The 19,095-nt window shown below is 49.1% G+C and overlaps 1 protein-coding gene across 1 annotated transcript in view; it reads right to left on the bottom strand.

Moving 5' to 3' along the window:
- LOC103607366 (CBP80/20-dependent translation initiation factor-like) overlaps positions 1-19,095 on the bottom strand; it is a gene marked incomplete at its 5' end in the record, with an annotated part of 46,066 nt that overhangs the window by 26,085 nt on the left and 886 nt on the right. The window lies entirely within an intron of this gene.

The following is a 19,095-nucleotide window of genomic DNA, read 5'->3' as shown; positions in this document are numbered from 1 at the left end:
GGGGGTGGGTGGGAGCAGCTCCCAACACCAGGCTTCCTCTTAGCACTTCTCCTGACTTGTCTCATTGGGTCCTTACAGTAATCCTGCTCCTGCTTTACAGATGACCCCAGAGGGTTGACTTCCCTAAGGTCACAGAGCCACTGAGTGGCAAAGGCAGGATTTGAACCTTCTAGAAGCCCTTGGAGGGGTCTAAAATCCTGAGTGATCAAGGGCTGGAGTGGGGCACAGAGGAAGTGAGAGGACCAGGCTGGAGCTATTTACGCCCAAGCGGGAGGTGATGGTGGCGTGGCTGAAGGTGCTGGCCCTGGAGAGGAGGGCAGATGAGCCACATATTTTGGGGGCGGGAGGGTGTCAAGGCTACAGGATTTGCAGACAGATTGGAAGTGGGGCTGGGGTGGGGAAAAGGGAGGAATCAAGGGTAACTCCCAGGTTTTCGATCTGAGCAAAACTGGGTGGACGGTGGCAAAATTGAGGCTGCCTGGAGGGAGGGAAAGGTTTGTCCATTTGAGTCTGGAGGTCAGAGGGGGGGTTCTGGCTGGAGATGCATTTGAGTCTTTGGCGTATATGGTATTTAAAGCCACAATATCAGATGTGATCATTTAGACCAGGATTTCTCAGCCTCTGCACGACTGACACTTTGGGCCAGATAATTCCTTGTTGTGGGGGCTTCCTGTGCGTGGTAGGAGGTTGAGCAGCCTCCCTGGCTTCCACCCACTAAGGTCTCCAGATGCTGCAAATTGCCCCCAGTTGAGGAGCACAAGTCTAGATGAGAGGGTTGGTAACCTACAGCCTATCAACCAAATCCTGCCCACAGCCTGCTTTTGGTATGGGCCAGAGAGCTAGGAATGGTTTTCACACTTACACATGATTAAAAACATTCAAAAGAAGAATGGTACTTGGTGACATGTAAAAATTATGTGAGAATCACATTTCCTTGTCCGTAAATCCAGTTTTGTTGGAACACAGTTACTGTCATTGGCTTATACATTATCTATGGCCGCTTTTGTGCTATCGTGGTAGATTCAGTAACATGGTGATCTCGATAGAAACCACTCTGTTGGCTCGGTGGGGCAGAAGCCAACCCAGACGGACAGCGTGTGATGAGACTATTCTTTTGCAAATCCTGGCTCTACAGGGAAGAGAGAAATGGGATGGTTCCTGGAAGGGAATGTGGGGTTAAGGGAGGGTTTTCCCCCTCAGATGAGTTTGGTGGGCTGATGAGAACTGACCACTGAAGCGGGGGGGACACTTGTGATGTGGGATAGAGAAGAGAAACCCCTAGAAGGGAAGCCTGGGGACAGAGAGGGAGGGGACAGGAGACACTGGAATCAGGGGTGGCTGGGCAGGGCCACCACGCTGGCGGAACTACTACCCGAAATAGGCTGGGACCAAGGCAGGTCCGCTGTAGCATGAAGTGGCCCCAGACAGCCCGTGGGCCGGTAAGATAATTAAAGCAAGCCAAGGTCGTGTAAGCAGACGTAGATAGCAGTTTGGGTTAAGAAGAAAGGGACTTAAATCTGGCCTTAGGATTATTTTAAAATCTTACTCTATTATTTGTGTTTATATATAAATTACTCTTTCTTCAAGCTAGGTGCTAACTTCATTGCAAAATTATATAGAAAAATCCCTAGGGGGGTGATTTTATGTCATAGTTCTACTTTTCCCAGTAGAATATTTTTGAGAAAAAAATTTTTTGAAGTGTAACATATGCAAAAACGTGGCCAAATTCTAAGTATTTGGATGAATTTTCACAAAGGGAATAATACACTTGTGTTACCAACGTCCGGGTCAAGAAATAAAGCCTTAGTTACACCTCCAGAGTCCTTTCGTGCCCCTTCCTTTCACTAAGCCTCCCCTAGGCTCCCCACTGTCCTGTTTAATACCAGAGTTTAGTTTTGCCTGTTTTAAAACTCCCTGGTCTTTAGATCTGAAGCAGACACACTGGCGCGGCATGGTCTTTCCCTGCTAGTGCTGTGCTCACCTGGCGGCAGCTTTGAGAGCCCCACCTGTTCTTGGCTGCGCTACTCCAGGGTTTCCTTCAGAGGGCATCACCTGATTCTGGGAATCGCTGGGCAGATATGCTAGTCACAGCCTTCAGGGCTTAGGAGGCGAAGTGCACATGTGAATGAGAAGATTTCCAAAGTGCCCAAGTCCACACGTCTGATTCCCCAATCCAGGAATCTGCCTAAAAAGTTTAGTGCTCTCTCACTCAGTGTGTTTATAGTATATGACCTTGAATTTTCCTGGGAGCATGGGCCCCTTTGAGGATCTGATGAAAACTCTGGCACCTCTCCCAGAAAAATGCACATCTACACAGGTTCACAGATGTCCATGTACAATTTCATTTTTTTTTGTCTTTTTTCGTGACCGGCAACGGATCGCAACCCTCAGTGTTGCGCCCGTACCGGACCGGGACCGGCAACAGGATCGCAACCCTCGGTGTTGCACCCGCACCTCGCTCAGCCAGTGAGCGGCCGGTCTGTATGTGGGATCCGAACCCTCGGCGGGAGCGCCGCTGCACTCCCAAGCGGCGCACTGTAGCAGTGCGCCACCGGGCCAGCCCCATGTACAATTTCAGTAGGTTTCCAGACCCTGAAAGCCAACCAAGGGCTCCGGGTACCTGGGCCATACACACTCCAACCTAAATCATCAGTGGAAATGTCTCAGGACCATGGGACAGTGACTGCCTTCACGAGGCATCAACATAGCCAAGGTCTCATGTTGCCAGAGGGATCACATAGTCTTTTTCTGCAGCTGTTCAGGCTGTGGCTGGGTAGCTCTGTGGTTAAGGCATAAGGCCAGAGTGGCCAGTAAAGACACCATAAAAGTTCCGTACTATGTGCCTGACATCTAGAGATTTGATCTCTAATCCTTACAGCAACCCTGCAGAGGTAGGGGCTGTTTGCCCATCTCACTGATGGAAACTGAGCTAGTTGCAACAGCATGGGATTTGAAGTCATGTTAAGTCTGATGTTCCCTTTCTCACAGAGGGGGCTGCTCTGCAGGCTGCTGAAGCCAGCAGGGAGCTTCTCTAAAGTGCAGGATGGTGGTCAGGAGGGAGCTGGGTGACAGCATGAGGACGCCTCAGCACACGCCATCTCCACTCATGGGAAGTGACTCACTGGAGCCCTGCCATTTGAGGCTCCAGGGGATTCATACACACTTCCTGTGTCTCGGCTAGAGCCTTGGGTGGTGTGAACTGGCAGGGCAGATCTCTGGAGGTGGCTAGAGATAGAAAGCCACCCAGCTCTGCATCCTGGGATGAACAAGCCTCTCCCTAGGCTCATATGACAGAGCTATGTCACCTGTGGGCCTTGGGTCTGTGATCTCCAAAATGGAGATGGAAGTCAGACTAGCTCAGCAGTCCTCAGGGTGTGGTCCTCCTGCTGGCAGCATCAGCATCACCTGGGAGCTTGCGAATTCTCTCTTATGACAGCGTCTCAAACCTTAACGGGCATCCAAATCACCTGGAGGGTCGTTTTGCAGTTGAGAGCCACAGATATAGATCAGGGGTCTAGAAGGGGTTGGTAAATTACAGCCCACCAACCAAATCTGTCCATGGCCTGTTTTTTACAACCCATGAGCTAAGAATAATTTTTCCATTTTTAAATAGCTGGGGAAAAAAATCAAAAGAAGATATTTTGTGACACATACAAATGATACGAAATTCAAATTTCAGTGTCCATAAATAAGGTTTTGTTGGAACACAGTCACTCTCATTCATTTACATATCGGCTATGGCTGCTTTTGTGCTGCAAAGGCAGAGTTGAATCGTTTGGGCAGAAACTGCTCTTGCTCCTCTCGCTGCTCAGTGTGCTGCAAATCACAGGGATGTGCCTCAAACTGACTTTGCCTCTTGGCCTGCAAAGCCTAAAATATTTATTATGTGGCCCTTTATAGAAGATGGTTTGCTGACCTCTATCTACAGAGAGAAGGGGAGGGGAGGGGAGAGGAGGGAAGGCAGGGAGGAGGGGGACAGAGGAGGGGAAGGGAGAAAAGAGGCTCATGCAAAAGCTGGGTTCCCTTCTGAGGAAAAAAATGAGCTGTCAGGGGCTTTTGGAATCCGTGGGAGTCCTGCTCTGTGCTGGGCCAGCACTTAGAATCCTTTACACAATTGCTTTTAGGGTGATCTGGGAGGCCCCTCTGGCCAATAAAGACCTCCCTACTTGCCTGTGTGAAAACCTGAAATTCTATTTCTAGAGCAGGGGCTCTGAACTGGGAAGCCCCCAGGTTCATGCATTAATGGCAAGCCTTAATGCATGCCACGTTTTCTGGGACAAGGAATTTGGGTAGGGTCAGTGACATCCCCTACCCCTCCAAAAACCGAAGCACCTTTTTCTGCTTTGGGGCACACATTTTTTCTCTTCCCACTTTTAAAATCTGAAAGTCCCTGGAAGGGTAAGAGCATACACATATATTCCTCCTACCTTTCCTAGGAAAGTGGGAGTTAATCTGATGGCACCACTGGGAGGGCCTCAGGGAAAGTCCAAGGAGTCTGAGGGGGGAGAGTGCAGGGGGAGGCATTTAGAAAGAAGGAATGGAGATTGAGGAACAGGGCCTCTTTCCCTGACCCCCCACTCTATAATCCACTTCCCCCCATCAGCAAGAGGCAACAAAGGCTTGCAGCCCACTGGGGCCACCCTCCCCAGTGGGCACCTGCACTCCCAGACCCCATGAGGCCTCCTGCCTGTAGTGTGAGCCAAGCAAGTCTCAACTCTGGCCCTGGGATTCCAGGTATTTTCCCAGCCAGCCCCACCTCATCTAATTGCTTTCCAGTCAGCTAATCCTTGGCCCACGCCCTCAGCTCCAGCCGGGCAAGCCACCTCAGTGTGGCCAACAGCAGCTTCTGAGACTTCCCATGGCCTGCGTCCAAGCCTGGGGCAGCCTGTTGACTCCCCTTGCCCAAACCACATCCTCCTTGCCCTTCCCCACACCTCAAACTCTCCTCTGACGAACATTTCCAAACCAAGCAGAATGCGATCCAGTCCAGACCAAAAGCAGCAGACCAGGCACTCCCTACCAACCGCCTCCCCGCCAAGACCGGTCACATCCCAGCTATCAGAGAAGAACAATTAGCAAAAAGTGGAGTTGTACCTACTGCTCAATTCCCAGAGCTAATTGTTTTAAGCAGGGCTTCGGCCTTAATTAAAGGATAATTAGTTACTGAATGTGTGTTTGCATTTCCACAAGTGTGTTTGCATTTCCTAAGTCTGGCTTTTAACCCTGGGAAACCAGATTCAGCAAATACTTTTATGTTTCAAGACCTCTGAGTAAGGGAGAAGGTCTTAATTACAGAAATGGTAGTCCTGTGTAATCAAAAGGGCAGCGAAAGAATGAGCTAATTGTGCCTTCCACGCACTGGGCCACGATTTCTATTTAGCCATTGTGAGGAGGAGCCGGCAGCCGCCTGCCCCTGCCGAGGGCTGCTCCCTGTCTGTGGAGTCTCTTATCCCTCTCATGCAGTCTGCCACCCCTGCCACAGCCCTTCTTCCCCCTTTATATGCTTTTCTTCTTTCTTACCTTTTCTCCCCCTTTCCTCATTCTCTGGTCAAAAGGATTGCCTTTTGCAGACCCTGCCAGGGAGCTCCAGCCAAGCAGCCCACCCCAGCATACTGGCTGTGAGTTTTAGGTTTCAGCTCTCCCTGCTCCCCTTTGCTGCTTGGGTGCCCATGAAAAAGTACTTTTGAGACTTTGGGGATCTACATACTTTAGGGATCCAGAACTGTTCCAAAACCCGAGGATTTGGGAAGCTGGCCTCCAGACCTGGGCTATTTGGTAGAGTAGCCACCAGCCACATGCGGTCTTGAGCACTTGAAAGGTGCTTAGTCCGAATTGAGAGGTGCTTTCAGTGTAAAATACACACTGGATTTCAAAGACTTAATAAAAAAAAAAGAAGACTATAAAAAATATCTCATTGATACTTCTTAATACTGATCATGTTGAAATGATAATTATTTGGATATATTGGATAACAAAAAATTAATTTCACCTGTTCCTTTTTTGCCTTCTAGAAAATATAAAATTACATATTTTGCTCACGTTATATTGCTACTGGACATGTTGCTCCATAGCTGAGATTTTGCTGTAATTGTCAAGGGCAAAGAGGTTTCCTCGATGATGGTGTCTATGGGTGTACCCCCCACTCCATTCTCCCACCTCTCGTGCTGTGCTCTCCCCTCTATTCCTGACCCTTGTGGGGTCCTCATGCTCCTTCTATCTCCTCCTCCTTCTCCTCCTCATGGCAGGAGAGGAAGGCCCTGTGACTCCCCAGCATCTTAAGGACCAGCTGAAGGCTGGTATGGCACGCAGCAGGTGCCACTCAGTGAGCCCCCACAATAACCCCTTCTCCATGGGCTCTTGATCCAGGAAGCTTTGCCAGAAGCCCACTCTGACTTCACCCGCTGATTATGGCTCGTGGGATTCTGACTTTGGACAGACTAATTAAATCGCATACGAAGGTTGGTGGACTGAAGTCGAGAAAAGGCCATCTAACCAGAGCCAAGTGTGGGGACAAATTACAGGTGACTCCCTGGCTGATGGCACTTTTTGCACTGGAATTCATACTGTGGGGACAAACTGCTTCTTCTGAGTTTGACTTGGGGAGAGTGTTTCTCTTCCTTTCCTTTCCTGAGCGCATCTCCAGGGATCACTACCAGTCAGCCCCTCCCCAATGATTTCGCCTGCCTCTTCAAGTATTCTGGAATTATCTTCCCTGAGAAATCTTCCCAGATTAATTCCAAAATGGCTGACTACTGTCTCTTGCTTTGCTCAGACTAGACATTCTATTTCATGAAGTCATTCAACAATTTTTTTTGAGCACTTACTATATGCCAGGCACTGTTCTAGGCACCGGGGACATAGCTGTGAGTAGGTGCATTCCCTGCCTTTAGAGAGTTTCCGTGCTAGTTGGGGAGAAAGAAAACCAGAAGATTAACAAAGAAAATTCTAAGGTAAAGTCAGGTACTGGTAGGATTATGAAGAAAAAGAAAGCAGGCTGGGGACAGTGACAGGGTGGTTGGCTGGGGTGGGTGTGCTCAGGGAGGGTCCCACTAAGGAACTGACATCTGAGTAGAGACCTAGAAGGACACCTAGAAGAAGTGCATTCTGGTGGGAACAGCAGGTGCAAAGGCCCTGAGACTTATTTTATTGTGCTCCTTCACATTTTTTCTCATTAAGAAGCATTTCGTCCTTTACAATATAAATACGCTGCTGATTGATCTCTTTCTTTCCTGTCTTTGTTCTTCAGTGGCTGTGTATCTGTCAGACAGTGCGCTATGGGGAAGGGAGGAAGTCAATGTGTCATTAGCAAATCTACTAAGTTACATACATTTGATCCTTATCATGACAAGAAACCTGAGGGCCAGAGAGGGTAAGCTGCCTGAGTTTGTCTGTCTCAAAGCCCACCTTCTCCCCCCAGCAGCCCTCCCTTCCTGCCTACAAGAAAGGGCTTATTCTTATAGGGACTGGGACCAGGCCACCTGTGACTTACTGATTCGTGCTGGGAGCAATGAAAACAGAGCCATCGATAAAGAACTGGATGCTAGCTTGGTTTTGAGGTGGACAGAAGAGAGGAGAAAAGGTGGTTCCTAACTGTGTCACACCCAGACACGACACGTGTCCCCTACATGTTATTCCCCAGCAGCAAGTGGGATGCCATCAATTGCCCCAGGTCCTGAGAGCTGGAGCATGTTGAAGAAGAACGGTCAGCGTGGGTCATGGGGAGCTGTGTGTGCTTCACGCAGCTCAGCTCTCAGCGCAGGGCACTGTTTCTGTTTTCCTTCCCTCCCGAGTAGAAAGCGGCTCTTCTAGGGCAGGGACCATGCTCATGCAGGGGGCCCCAGCCTGGCTCCCCTAGTGTTCCCAAGTTCTCAGCAGCCTGCTGGGAAACCGACCAGCAGTGGAGCTGGGGGAAGAGGGGAAGGAGGGTGTGTTTTTTAACCTCCAAAGATTAAAAGATCTAGACAGATGCATGTGTAAGTGTATATGTACATCTTGTACACACAACTCCAGCAAGATACAATTCTATCCTCTGCTGTGCAGTCCGTGCAACACATGGACTCATCCCAGGCCTTCAGCTCCTCCCTGTCCCTGCCACCGCCTTCAGTGCAGCTCTGCAGAAAGCAGGGGCCTCTTGAAGTTCAGACATTAATTACTGAGTTAGAATATTTTTCAAAATTACAAGGCATGGCCCCAGGAGATAAGAGAAAGGAGGAGGGGTGCAGAGGGGGAGCAAAGTGGGGAGGGCATCCACCCGGGGCTGCGGAGGTGGGGCTGGAGGCTGGGCAGGGGTGGGGAGACACCCCCCCCAGAGCCCTCTCCTCCTACTCTTAAGTAAGTCCAGCACCCCACTGCAGGCAGTGCTGAGCCCAGGACAGAGATTTATAGCTCACCCCTGGGCTAGTGCTCGAGGGGGCATCCCTGGGGAGGGCAAAGGCTGGGGAATGGGATACAGGGCTTTTCTGGTTGGTTTTGAGTAGAAAAGTTTAGAAACTTCACCTCTTACCTCCCTACCAGAGGCCTTAAACGTAGAATTCCTGCTAGAAAATGGTTATGTTTTCAATGAAGGGGAGATAGGCCAAATCATTCCCCCTGTATAATTAGGAGGATGAATGGAGCTGAGGACCCCCTGGGAGGGAACTGGAAGGATAGGGTTCACTGGGGCTCGGCAATTCAATCTAACTTTTGAAAAATGCCAAATAGTTGATGTTTATTAAGAAAAACCGCTCCCACCTCTATAAGCTTTACAAGGCTACTTAATTCTCCGGTCTGGATCTGTATATTTTAGAGAAAATACCCCAAGCTTGCACCCATACCACCATCCAAAAGAGAATTAAAGAGATGTCCTCTTGAAGCCATGTTGAGATCGGTTTGGAAATCTCTTTAGTTTTAAGACCGTTTAAAAACGGTTCTGGCTTGGAGACTGGTTTCCCTTTGGAAACCAGTGTCTGGTGGAAGCTGGTATTTTTATAACTCCAGGCTCTCTATCAGATCCTGTGTTACCATGGTTGCTAAGGGGAACACTGGCTTCAAATTTCACATTTCAGTTTGCAGAGTCTGGCTAAGGAAGTAGAACAGTTAAAGGGTGGGGGTTGGGGAGTGTGTTGGGGGGAGACTCCATTTTATCTTGAGGAGGTCAAGGATCCTGCAGGCTCAGACAGGGTTGCCTTGGTGTGTTTGTGTGTGTATGTGTTTAGGGTGCAGGGGTCTCAGGAGGTCAGTGTCACACCACTGAGTGACTTCGCTGCATGTGCCAAATGAAAGAAAGGAACTAAGGCTCTGGAGGGGACAAAACCAGTGGGGAGTTATTTCGGCAGAGGTTACAGGCATGGTTGCTTAAGCTGGGGTATTCATAGCAGCAGCTGCTGGACCTGGAGGGACACTGATGCTAAACCAGTGCCCAGGGGCTGGGTACCTGCCCCGGGAAGGCTACATTCTCAGAGGAACATTCCAGGCGGGGTCTGTGCCTAAGATTAGGGCTGGAATAAACTGTTCATGGAGAAAGGGTCTCCTGAGTTTTCAAGTTTCTTTCCAGCCTTTCACTTCCTGCCAAGTCTTTCACTTGACTGTTACAATAAGAAAAAATGTAAAGACCCCGGGAGCTGGGGAGCTGTCCTCTGCTGAGATGCCCCTGAAGCAGAGACCTCCTCCACTCCTCTGCATGCCCTCTTCCCACCCCCGCATTATTTGCAGCACTGCACTTTCCACTGTGCATTGAGTTCCCTGTGGGTGCATCTGGCTAGGGGGTGCTCTAGATTTAGTCGTCTCTCTTATCTCAGCACATTTCTAGCAAGAAATGTGTCTAAGGGACTTTTCATTTCAGTAAGGAAGTAGCATTTTTCTCATTGTTTGTTGAGTGAATAAATAAGCTTTCTTTCAAGTTTTCCATGGTGTTACTTGGTGGCTTAAAAACTACCAGAGGTTCTTGCTGTCATCCTGAGTCCACCAGAATGCTTCTGGTGGGAGCCAGAGCTGGCTCACAACCCCCCGCTCCCATAAAGCCCACACTTATTTCGGCCGCCAAGCATTGGCTCAAACCCTTCTTCCTGGAGGCTGATTCCCTTCCGCCAATGCCTGTCCATAGCCCACTTTCCCTTAAGCCCCAGCTCCTTCTCCCTTTACCCCAGCAGCTGCCCACTCCTCTACCCACCTCCCTCACATTCATCCAGCTCACGACCCATCATAAGTGCTCGTGGCTGCTTAATTTCTGTGGATGTGATCCCCAAGTGGACTGTAAACCCTCGGAGGGGGGGTCGGTCACAACTCCCTCGTTCTAGTACTGCCAGGAGACTTTGCAGTTCAGTAAGACAGAAGTATCATCTCAAACCAAACCACTGCTTATTGAATGAGAACAGAATTCTGAGCAAAGTGCAGTCAGGGTTATGTGACAGATGAGACCCAGCCTGCTCCCAGATACCGATGAAAGATCGAAATGATTTAAAAGCAACCAAGAAGAGGTCACAAGGCATTAATACAACCACCTGGCAAAAAATATGTCTGAGGACAGATGTTGACAACCCTGTATGGACACTAGTTCTTAGGATGTTACAAGAGGAGCAAATCCCCACGGGGTGGGGAGGAGGGGGAAGTGAGCCCGGTCTTGAAGGTGGGCGAGAGTCGGGCAGGAGGAGGAGGAAGACTGTGCTTGAGGCAGGAGCAGTGTCTGGCACTTCTGGAAATACCACGGAGGCAATGTGGCTGGCAACAGGGGTCGTGTTTGAATGTGGAGGCCTTAGATGTCCAGTTAGGAGAACGGACCTCACTTTCTGGGGCTGCTTGGGATGCGACACTTCTCTCGGGCAATGCCTGGAACACGACGATTTACATCCTACGGCAACACACAACATGACAGGTCACCACAGGACTGTCACATGCCACTCACTTTATGTGAGCATCTCTCATTTTAAGCCTGAAAACAAACCCACAGAGTGAGTATTGTTTCCATTATTCCCATGCCGTAGATAAGAAAATCGAGGTTCAAAAAGATGAGAGAATTAGGTTAAAGCCCCGCAGATGGTAAGTGGTACCACTGGGATTCAAACTCAGGTCCTTCTGGCTCTTGAGGCTGTGCCCCTCCCACAATGTTTTTGGCTGGTCAACGGACACTCACTAAATGCACCTAAGACGCGGCCACTCATGTTACCTAACCTTGGCTGCACATTGGAATCACTTGGAGAATTTACCCCTCCCGCCCACCTCCGTCCCCAGGAAGTTTGGTCTCATTGGTTGAAGGAAGGGTCTAAGAATTTGCAGCTTTGTGCTTCCAGAGGTGCAGAGTTGAGGATCATTTCCCATGGATCCCACCAGCAAATCTCTGCTCCCCATCAGAATCTATCCCTACCCCAGGCACAGACAACTTTGGCCTCTTCAGGCCAAAGTGGGCCCTGCCCTGGCCCAGCCGGGCAGCCGAATGCAGCCCCATCCCCTGCTCTCACTTGGAAAGACAGGAATGGTTTCCCTGAAAAGGTGCCTCTGAAGAATGTTCTACTTGACTCTCTCAGCCCTGTGAAATAGCAGAGGCTCTCCACCCACACCCACTTCATCTCAGCCTTTTCCGAGGTCAGATTTCCCCCGGAGCCAAAACAATGTGAGCAATTGAATGCACGCTCACGCAAAAAGTTAAAAAAGTGGCTCTCTCATTGTTGCACGAAGCAATTTCATTTCCTGAGGAGCCTGGCTTGCTGGCCTCTGTGTTCTCCTCCCGGCCTGTGCCTGCCAGCCTCCTCCAGGAGCCCAGCCAGTTGTATCCCAGTGGGGGCGCCCCTTGGAGACACCCCTTAGAGGCACCTGCCCCCTCGCTGCCCTTTCCAGAGGAAAGGGCAAGGAGGGGCGGATGGGATTTCTGGGGCCAGGAGGGGAGGAGAGTGAGGGAGCTAACCAGAGGGAAAGGTTGGTGGGGGTCAGAAGGTGGGTGGGTGCAGAGGGATGAGAGATTCCTGGCTGAAAGCACCCCGCCCCCCTTACTCCACTTCTGACCTCTGGCTATGACTGCTGGACTCCGAAGAGGGAAGGACGATGGAACCTATGGGTAGAGATGGGCTGGGGGGACTGGATGGAGAGAGGGAAGGTGGGATGTTCAGGGGAGGGAGAAAGGATGAGAGGAAGTAGAGAGAAACCGGTGCACAGAGATTTGTTGAACATTCTCCTGCCAGAGGAATTTCCAGCAAAGCTCTTAAAGTAAGGGGCCCAGAGAGAGGCATTCGGTGACGGCACAAAGGAGCTGAGAAAAACCACCACTGGGTCAGAGAGGTGACAGGGGCACAGAGGTGGTGGACAGTGTTGTAGGGTCAGGAAACAAGGGTGCGGGATGAGCCAGACCCACAGCCTGGCAGGTGGGCTCTGAGCAGCTGGAGAGGGGAAGATGACAACACCCCAGCACAGGCTTCAAACAATCCTTACACCCCTCCTGTGTGGGGAACCCTTGCAGTCACAGCTGGCTGAGGAGCTGGGCAGAGCAAAGGGCTCCTTAGAGTGCTACAAAAAAGAGCTCACAGGATATCTTTCCATTTGTTTGTGTCTTCTTTGATTTCTTTGATCAAGGTTTTTTCATTTTCAGTGTACAAGACTTTTATTTCCTTAGTTAAGTTTATTCCTAAGTATTTTATTTTTTTTTTGATGCTACTATAAATGGGACTGTTTTCCTAATTTCCTCTCAGATAGTTTGTTATTAGTGTATAGAAATACAACCAATTTTTGCATGTTGATTTTGTATCCTGCAACTTTATTGAATTTGTTTAATTCTAACAGTTTTTTGTGTGTGAAGTCTTTGGGGTTTTCTATATACAAGATCATGTCATCCACAACAGAAACAATTTTACATCTTCCTTTCTGATTTGGAAACCTTTTATTTCTTTTTCTTTCTTTTTTCCTTCTCTTCTGTTTTCTTTCTCTCTCTCTCTCCCTGCCCCCCCCCCCTTCCTTTTGCTGGCACCTTGATCTTGAATTATTTCTTTTTCTTGCCAAATTGCTCTAGCTATGACTTCCATTACTATGTTGAATAGAAATGGTGAGAGTGGGCATCCTTGTCTGGGTCCTGATCTTGATTGCAAAACTTAATATTGTGAAAATGCCCACACCACCTAAAGAAATCTTCAGATTCAATGCAATCCCTATCAAAATCCCAATGGCAATTTTTTTTTACAGAAATATCAAAACAATTCTAAAATTCACATGAAGCCACAAAAGACACTACATGCCCAAAGCAATCTTGAGCAAAGAAAAACAAAGGTGGAGGCATCACACTTCCTGATTTCAAAATATATTACAAAGCTATAGTAATCAAAACAGTATGGTACTGGCATGAAAACAGACTTTATAGATCAATGGAACAGAATAGAGAGCCCAGAAATAAGTGCATGCATTTACAGTTAACTGATCTTCAACAATGTTGCCAAGAGCATATAATGGAGAAAGGTCAGTCTCTTCAATAAATGGTGTTGGGAAAACTGGATATCCATACGCAAAAGAGAGAAATTGGACCCTTATCTCACATCATATATAAAAATCAACTCAAAATGGACTGAAGACTTAAATATAAGACCTGAAACTATAAAACTACTAGAAGAAAACATAGGGGAAAATCTTCTTTTTTTTTTTTTCCTTTTTGTCTTTTTTCGTGACCGGCAACGGATCGCAACCCTCAGTGTCGCGCCCGTACCGGACCGGGACCGGCAACGGGATCACAACCCTCGGTGTTGCTCCCGCACCTCGCTCAGCCAGTGAGCGGCCGGTCTGTATGTGGGATCCGAACCCTCGGTGGGAGTGCTGCCGCGCTTCCCAAGCGGCGCACTGTAGCAGTGCGCCACCAGGCCGGCCCGGGGAAAATCTTCTTGACATCAGTCTGGGCAATGAGTTTTTGGATATGACCTCAAAAGCATAGGCAACAAAATGAAACATAGACAAGTGGGACTGAGTCACTCTAAACAGCTTCTGCACAGCAAAAGAAACATTTAACAGAGTGAGAGACAACCTACAGAATGGGAGAAAATATCTGCAAACCATATATCTGATAAGGGATCAATATCCAAAATATATAAGGAGATCCTACAAGTCAATAGCAAAAAAACTAATAACCCAGTTAAAAAATAGGCTAAGAATTTGAATAGACTTTTCTCTAAAGAAGACATACAAAATGGCCAGCAGGTATATAAAAATATGCTCAATATCACTAATCATCAGGGAAATGCAAATCAAAACTACAATATCACTTCACATCTGTTAGAATGGCTGTTATCAAAAAAACACAAGACAACAAGTATTGGTGAGGATGTGGAGACATTGGAACCATTGTGCACTGTTGGCTGGAGTGCAAAATGGTGCATCTGCTGTGGGAAATGGTATGGAAGTTCCTCAAAAAATCAAAAATAGAATTACCATATGACCCAGCAATCCCACTTCTGGGTATTTATCCAAAAGAGCTGAAATCAGGATCTCAAAGTGATATTAATACTCCCATCATCATTGCAGCACTATTCACAAGACAAAATATGGAAACAACCCAAACGTCCATTGGCAAATGAATGGGTTTTTAAAAATGTAGCATATACATACAATGGAATATGATTCAGCCTTAAAAAAGAAAAATCTGCAACTTGCTACAACATGGATGAACTTTGAGGATATTACACTAAGTAAAATAAGCCAGTCACAGAAGGCCTGCACGATTCCACTTATACTGGGTACCTAAAATAGTCAAACTCACAGAAGAAAGAATAGAATAGTGGTTGCCAGAAGCTGGGGGAGAGGGATATGGGGAGTTGCTAATCGATGGGTTAAAATTTCAGTTACACAAGATGAGTGCGTTCTAGAGAACTGCTGTACAATACTGTGCCTACAGCTAACAACACTGTGTCGTACACTTAAAAATCAGCTAAGAAGGTGTGTCTCATGTCACCACGATAACATTTTAAAAACATTTTAAAAAATCAGAAAAATAAAAAACAGCTTGCTAAGCAAATATGAGCTATGAACAGGTCAGGGAGACACACAGCTTCACAGCTTCAGATGAGCAATAATACTCTTCGGTCACTTTGAAAACCATCTTGGCAGAAAGTATTTGCTTTTAAGCAATTAAAGGGTGTATTGAAAATTATTCTTCTCTATTGCTTGAAGAAGGATCTCTGATTGGCACATGTTATTTATGACAAAAATAGAATCGCTTCCACAAAGGCCTACTAGGCTCCCACCATATATACGGCAGATGCTGGGTTGTGGACTGAGAACACAGACGAGCAGCTCCCACTCTGCTCACACGGCAGTCAAGTGGGGTAGTTGTGGGTGGGCACTGGGTGGTCAGATCTGGATTCTAATATTGACTCTGCCACTCGATGGCTTTGTGGCCTTGTGGCCCTGAGCAAGTTGCCTGACCTCCCTGTTCTCCTCTGGAAAATGGGTTGACAGTCTTTAGGGTGTTGTCTGAGTTAAAAGACGCGTAAGTGCTGCGCACGGTGGCTTCCAGGCGGTGAGGTGCACTGTTATCATGAAATGCTACTATGAGGAACGAGAAAAGGCTGGAGTAAGGAGCAGTGACAATGACAGCACCTTCCGGTCCCTCAGGAGGGAGCTGTCTGTGTGCTGGGCTGGGGTTGGGTCAGGGGAGCTTCACAGAGGACGTGACTTTAGCTGGGCCTGGGAGGAAGTAGCAGGGCCAGGAAGGCAGTGACGTAGAGATGACTCCAAGGTTTCAAGCTTGAGTAATTGAGAGAAGGGTTAATTCAAGTAGGTCAGAGTGGAGAAGGAAATGCCCAGGGGACTTGTTCTGGGACAGGATGGCTCCTGGAGAGCTGGGAGGCTTCCAGACTGACGGGGCCTGGGCATGAGTGAGCCCTGGGCCCACAGAGGAGGTAACCCCTGTAAGTACGAGGGCCCAACATGGCCAGTGGGTTTGTGTTTCACTCAGGGGCAGCAAGGAAAGGGGGGCGGGGGTATCAGGGTGGGGGTGGGGGTGGGGAGCAGAAGCAGGGGATGGAGGGGTGGCCGTGACTGTGAGGAAAGGTGACTGGTGAGTTCTGGGGTAGCTTCTGGTTGCAGGGAGGCAGGAGGGGGGGGTGGGTCTGGGCCCGTGTGAGGACCTGGACTGAGCAAGGGGGCTTTGTGGGGCAGCTCTGGCCACATCTTGTTGCAGGAGCCTGAGGTGTGACCCAGGATGGGTCTAGAAGACAGCTGGAAATGCAGGCCTGGGGTGGTTGTGGGAGTTGAGAGGCTCCCAGGGCAGGGTGGGACATGGCCTCTGGGGAAAAGCCTAAGTTTTCCAGCATGGAGGGAGGCAGTGGCAGTGCCTTTGGCTCTAGAAACTTCCATGAGCTGGCTCAACCTGCTTTGGGGATGCTGGTCAGGCCTGGGTCCAGGTGTGTGTGTGTGATAAGGCAGAGGAGGCAGCAACTGACTTTAAGAGTTCAAGGTCCCCAGGGAGCTGGGAAAGGCAACAGGCTTTCCACAGGGACCAATAAGACCCCTAGGACATCCCTTTATGTCCACATCTTTTCTTAAGGCCCCATTTTAGGGAATCTGAGTTCTCTGGTTCAAAGAGTCCTAGATGAGGAGTTCAGGAGCTCCAGGCAGCTCTGGCATGGACTAGCTACGTGTCCCTGGGCAGGGACTTCAGACCATATGCCCCTTTGAGATTAGGCATGTGCTCAGCCCCTAAGCCCCATCAGCCTGTGGGACACCCAGCTCTCTGAGAGCTGCCCCAGAATGAGTCCCCTGGGCATTTCCTTCCATACTCCAGAGCCCTAGTGCACTTAGCTCCCTCTCCCACCATGCCATCCTCCCTAAACTCTCGCAGATGTGGAACCCAAAGCTCAGAGCAGGTAACTCTCCTGAGATGGCACAGCTAAAACCCAGCAGAGCAGCAGCCTGGCCCTAGGGCTGATGCACTAGTTTGGTTTCCTGTTTTACAAAATGGTGAAGGCTATAGGTGGTTTATTTGCTCTTCAAGTTTATTATGAGCATGGTATGGGTCTGTGTTTGTCAAACTGTCCTGAAAAGTCAAGTGCATGAAACAAGTGCGCGTGAGGGGTGGCTCTTTGTCTCTTGTCGGCACAGACCTCCTGGCACCTTCCGGATCTTACACCAGACAGTTTGTACAACCTCGGGCACTGGTAAAAGTGTCCCAGCAGCCGGGCCAGCACTCAACCATAGCCCTGCTTCCTGCTCAGGGGAGCAGGTGACAACAACACCAGGAGGTGTCCAGATCACGAAAAGTGAACGTGTTGGGGCAATTCAGGTCACTGCCCTAGAACAGTGCTGCACGCTGTCTTGAAGTGGGGTGTCAAGGGCACAGGACAATGCAGGTAAGGATGGGAGAACCCTGGGAGGCCAGCAGGCCAGCTCCCTGCTTCCACAAAGGCCGCCTGCCCATCATCCCAAGGGAGGCAAAGGGCAAAGCTGCTAGCCCTCTTGGTAGAGCTGCACTCTGAGCTCAAGACCCTCTGAGAATGAAATAAGGTCAGGAGAGGCCGCAGTCTGAATTGTGAAACAAGTCTGAACTCAAGTGCATTTGTTAGGAATCATGATTTGGCTACATGGAGAGGCAGAGGTTTATGGGCTCACCAAGTGCCCCAGAGAGGCCTGCGTGCTCTGCTTTATTCTGGAAGGAGCGTGCTATTGTCCTATAAACGGGTGCTTCCAAAACACTTAACAGATATGCCCCCTCCCTTCTCTTAAAGTGCTCTATTATCGTCTTTCTCTTTGGGGAGGGGAGGGCTGTCTGAACTTTATCATCTTCCTCTTATTTATTTCTTAGTTGAAATGTATTGGTTGTACATATTATGGAGTGCAGTGTTATATTTCAATACATGTATACAATGTGTCGTGATCCAATCAGGGTATTTAGCAAATTCACCACTGCAAAAATGTATTGTTCCTTCGTGATGAGAACATTTAATCTCTTCTCTTATTATTGTCTTTCTTGTAAAAACACAAAAATGTCCCTTGACACTACACCTCCCCTTTAGCTAACAAGTTCTCTTTTCCTGCTGCCTTTCACAGAAAAACTTCTCCAAAGTCTTGTCCATGCTCCCATCCTCACCTCCACTGACACCCCAACATGGTCTGATGTGGCTTCTGTGCTTTCTCCACTGACACTCAGGGCTCTGTGACCTCCTTGTTGCCAAACCCAGGGCACCTTTGTGTCCTGGTTCTTCGAGTCTCCAGAGGCTGTTCCTGTGTACATCCTGGTACCCATGGCAGAGGGCTGCTGAGCGGGGGGAGGGGATAGCACAGAGGAAGTGTGGGGCTGGCACAAGCTCCTGTTGAAGGGCCACTGTGATGGCGCATGCGCTCTTCTAGAGCCTTCTCTGATGCCTCACGCCCCTGGTTTGCCTCCTTACTTCCCTGGCCACTCCTCCACCTCCTCTGCCAGCTCTGCCCCTCTCCTCCAACCACACCCTCTTCCTGAGTAATCTGGTCCCAGCTTCAAGCACCAGGTGCACATTGACATTGCACATGACCTTCAGTCCCCTATCTGCGGTGTGACCTCTCCTAGACTTTTAGACTCTTCTACTTGACCAACGTTGGGATAGCTCCCCAGGGACAGCTAACAGGTGACCCACACATACATGCTGCAGACGGACTCCTGGTTTTCAGCCCCACTCTATTTTCTATGTCTCTGCCAGCATTCGCCATCCCAGAGAGTGCTGCCACCAGGCTGGTATGCGGCGAGCCCTCAGTGCTGCCTCCCGCCCTGCACCTCACATCAGCAAGTCCTGTTGGTTCTCTCTCAAACATGCAACTGGAATCCACACACCCCTCTCCATCCTCACTCTCACGGCTGTGTTCTAAGCCACCCACCGGTCACCAGAGGACACCAACAGCCCCCAACTGGGCTCCCAGCTTCCCTTAGCCCCCTCTCAATTCTATCCCCGAGAGCAGCTGGACAGACCCTACAAAGTGTGTCATAGTATCTGGTAGGGCAAGCATGTGACCGAATTCTTGCTTCTCAAAGGCTTCTTGATTATTGTTATTTATTTCTTCTTCGGACAAAATTTAGAAGCAAATGTTCTTTTTAAAGTAAATAATTCGGGCCGGCCCGTGGCTCACTCGGGAGAGTGCGGTGCTGATAACACCAAGGCCACGGGTTTGGATCCTATATAGGGATGG

This window comes from Galeopterus variegatus, unplaced genomic scaffold, assembly GCF_000696425.1.
Source record: "Galeopterus variegatus unplaced genomic scaffold, G_variegatus-3.0.2 Scaffold7365, whole genome shotgun sequence".
Taxonomy (NCBI): domain Eukaryota; kingdom Metazoa; phylum Chordata; class Mammalia; order Dermoptera; family Cynocephalidae; genus Galeopterus; species Galeopterus variegatus.
The sequence above is the reverse complement of the archived record's forward strand: the minus strand, read 5'-3'. Positions and strand labels throughout refer to the sequence as shown.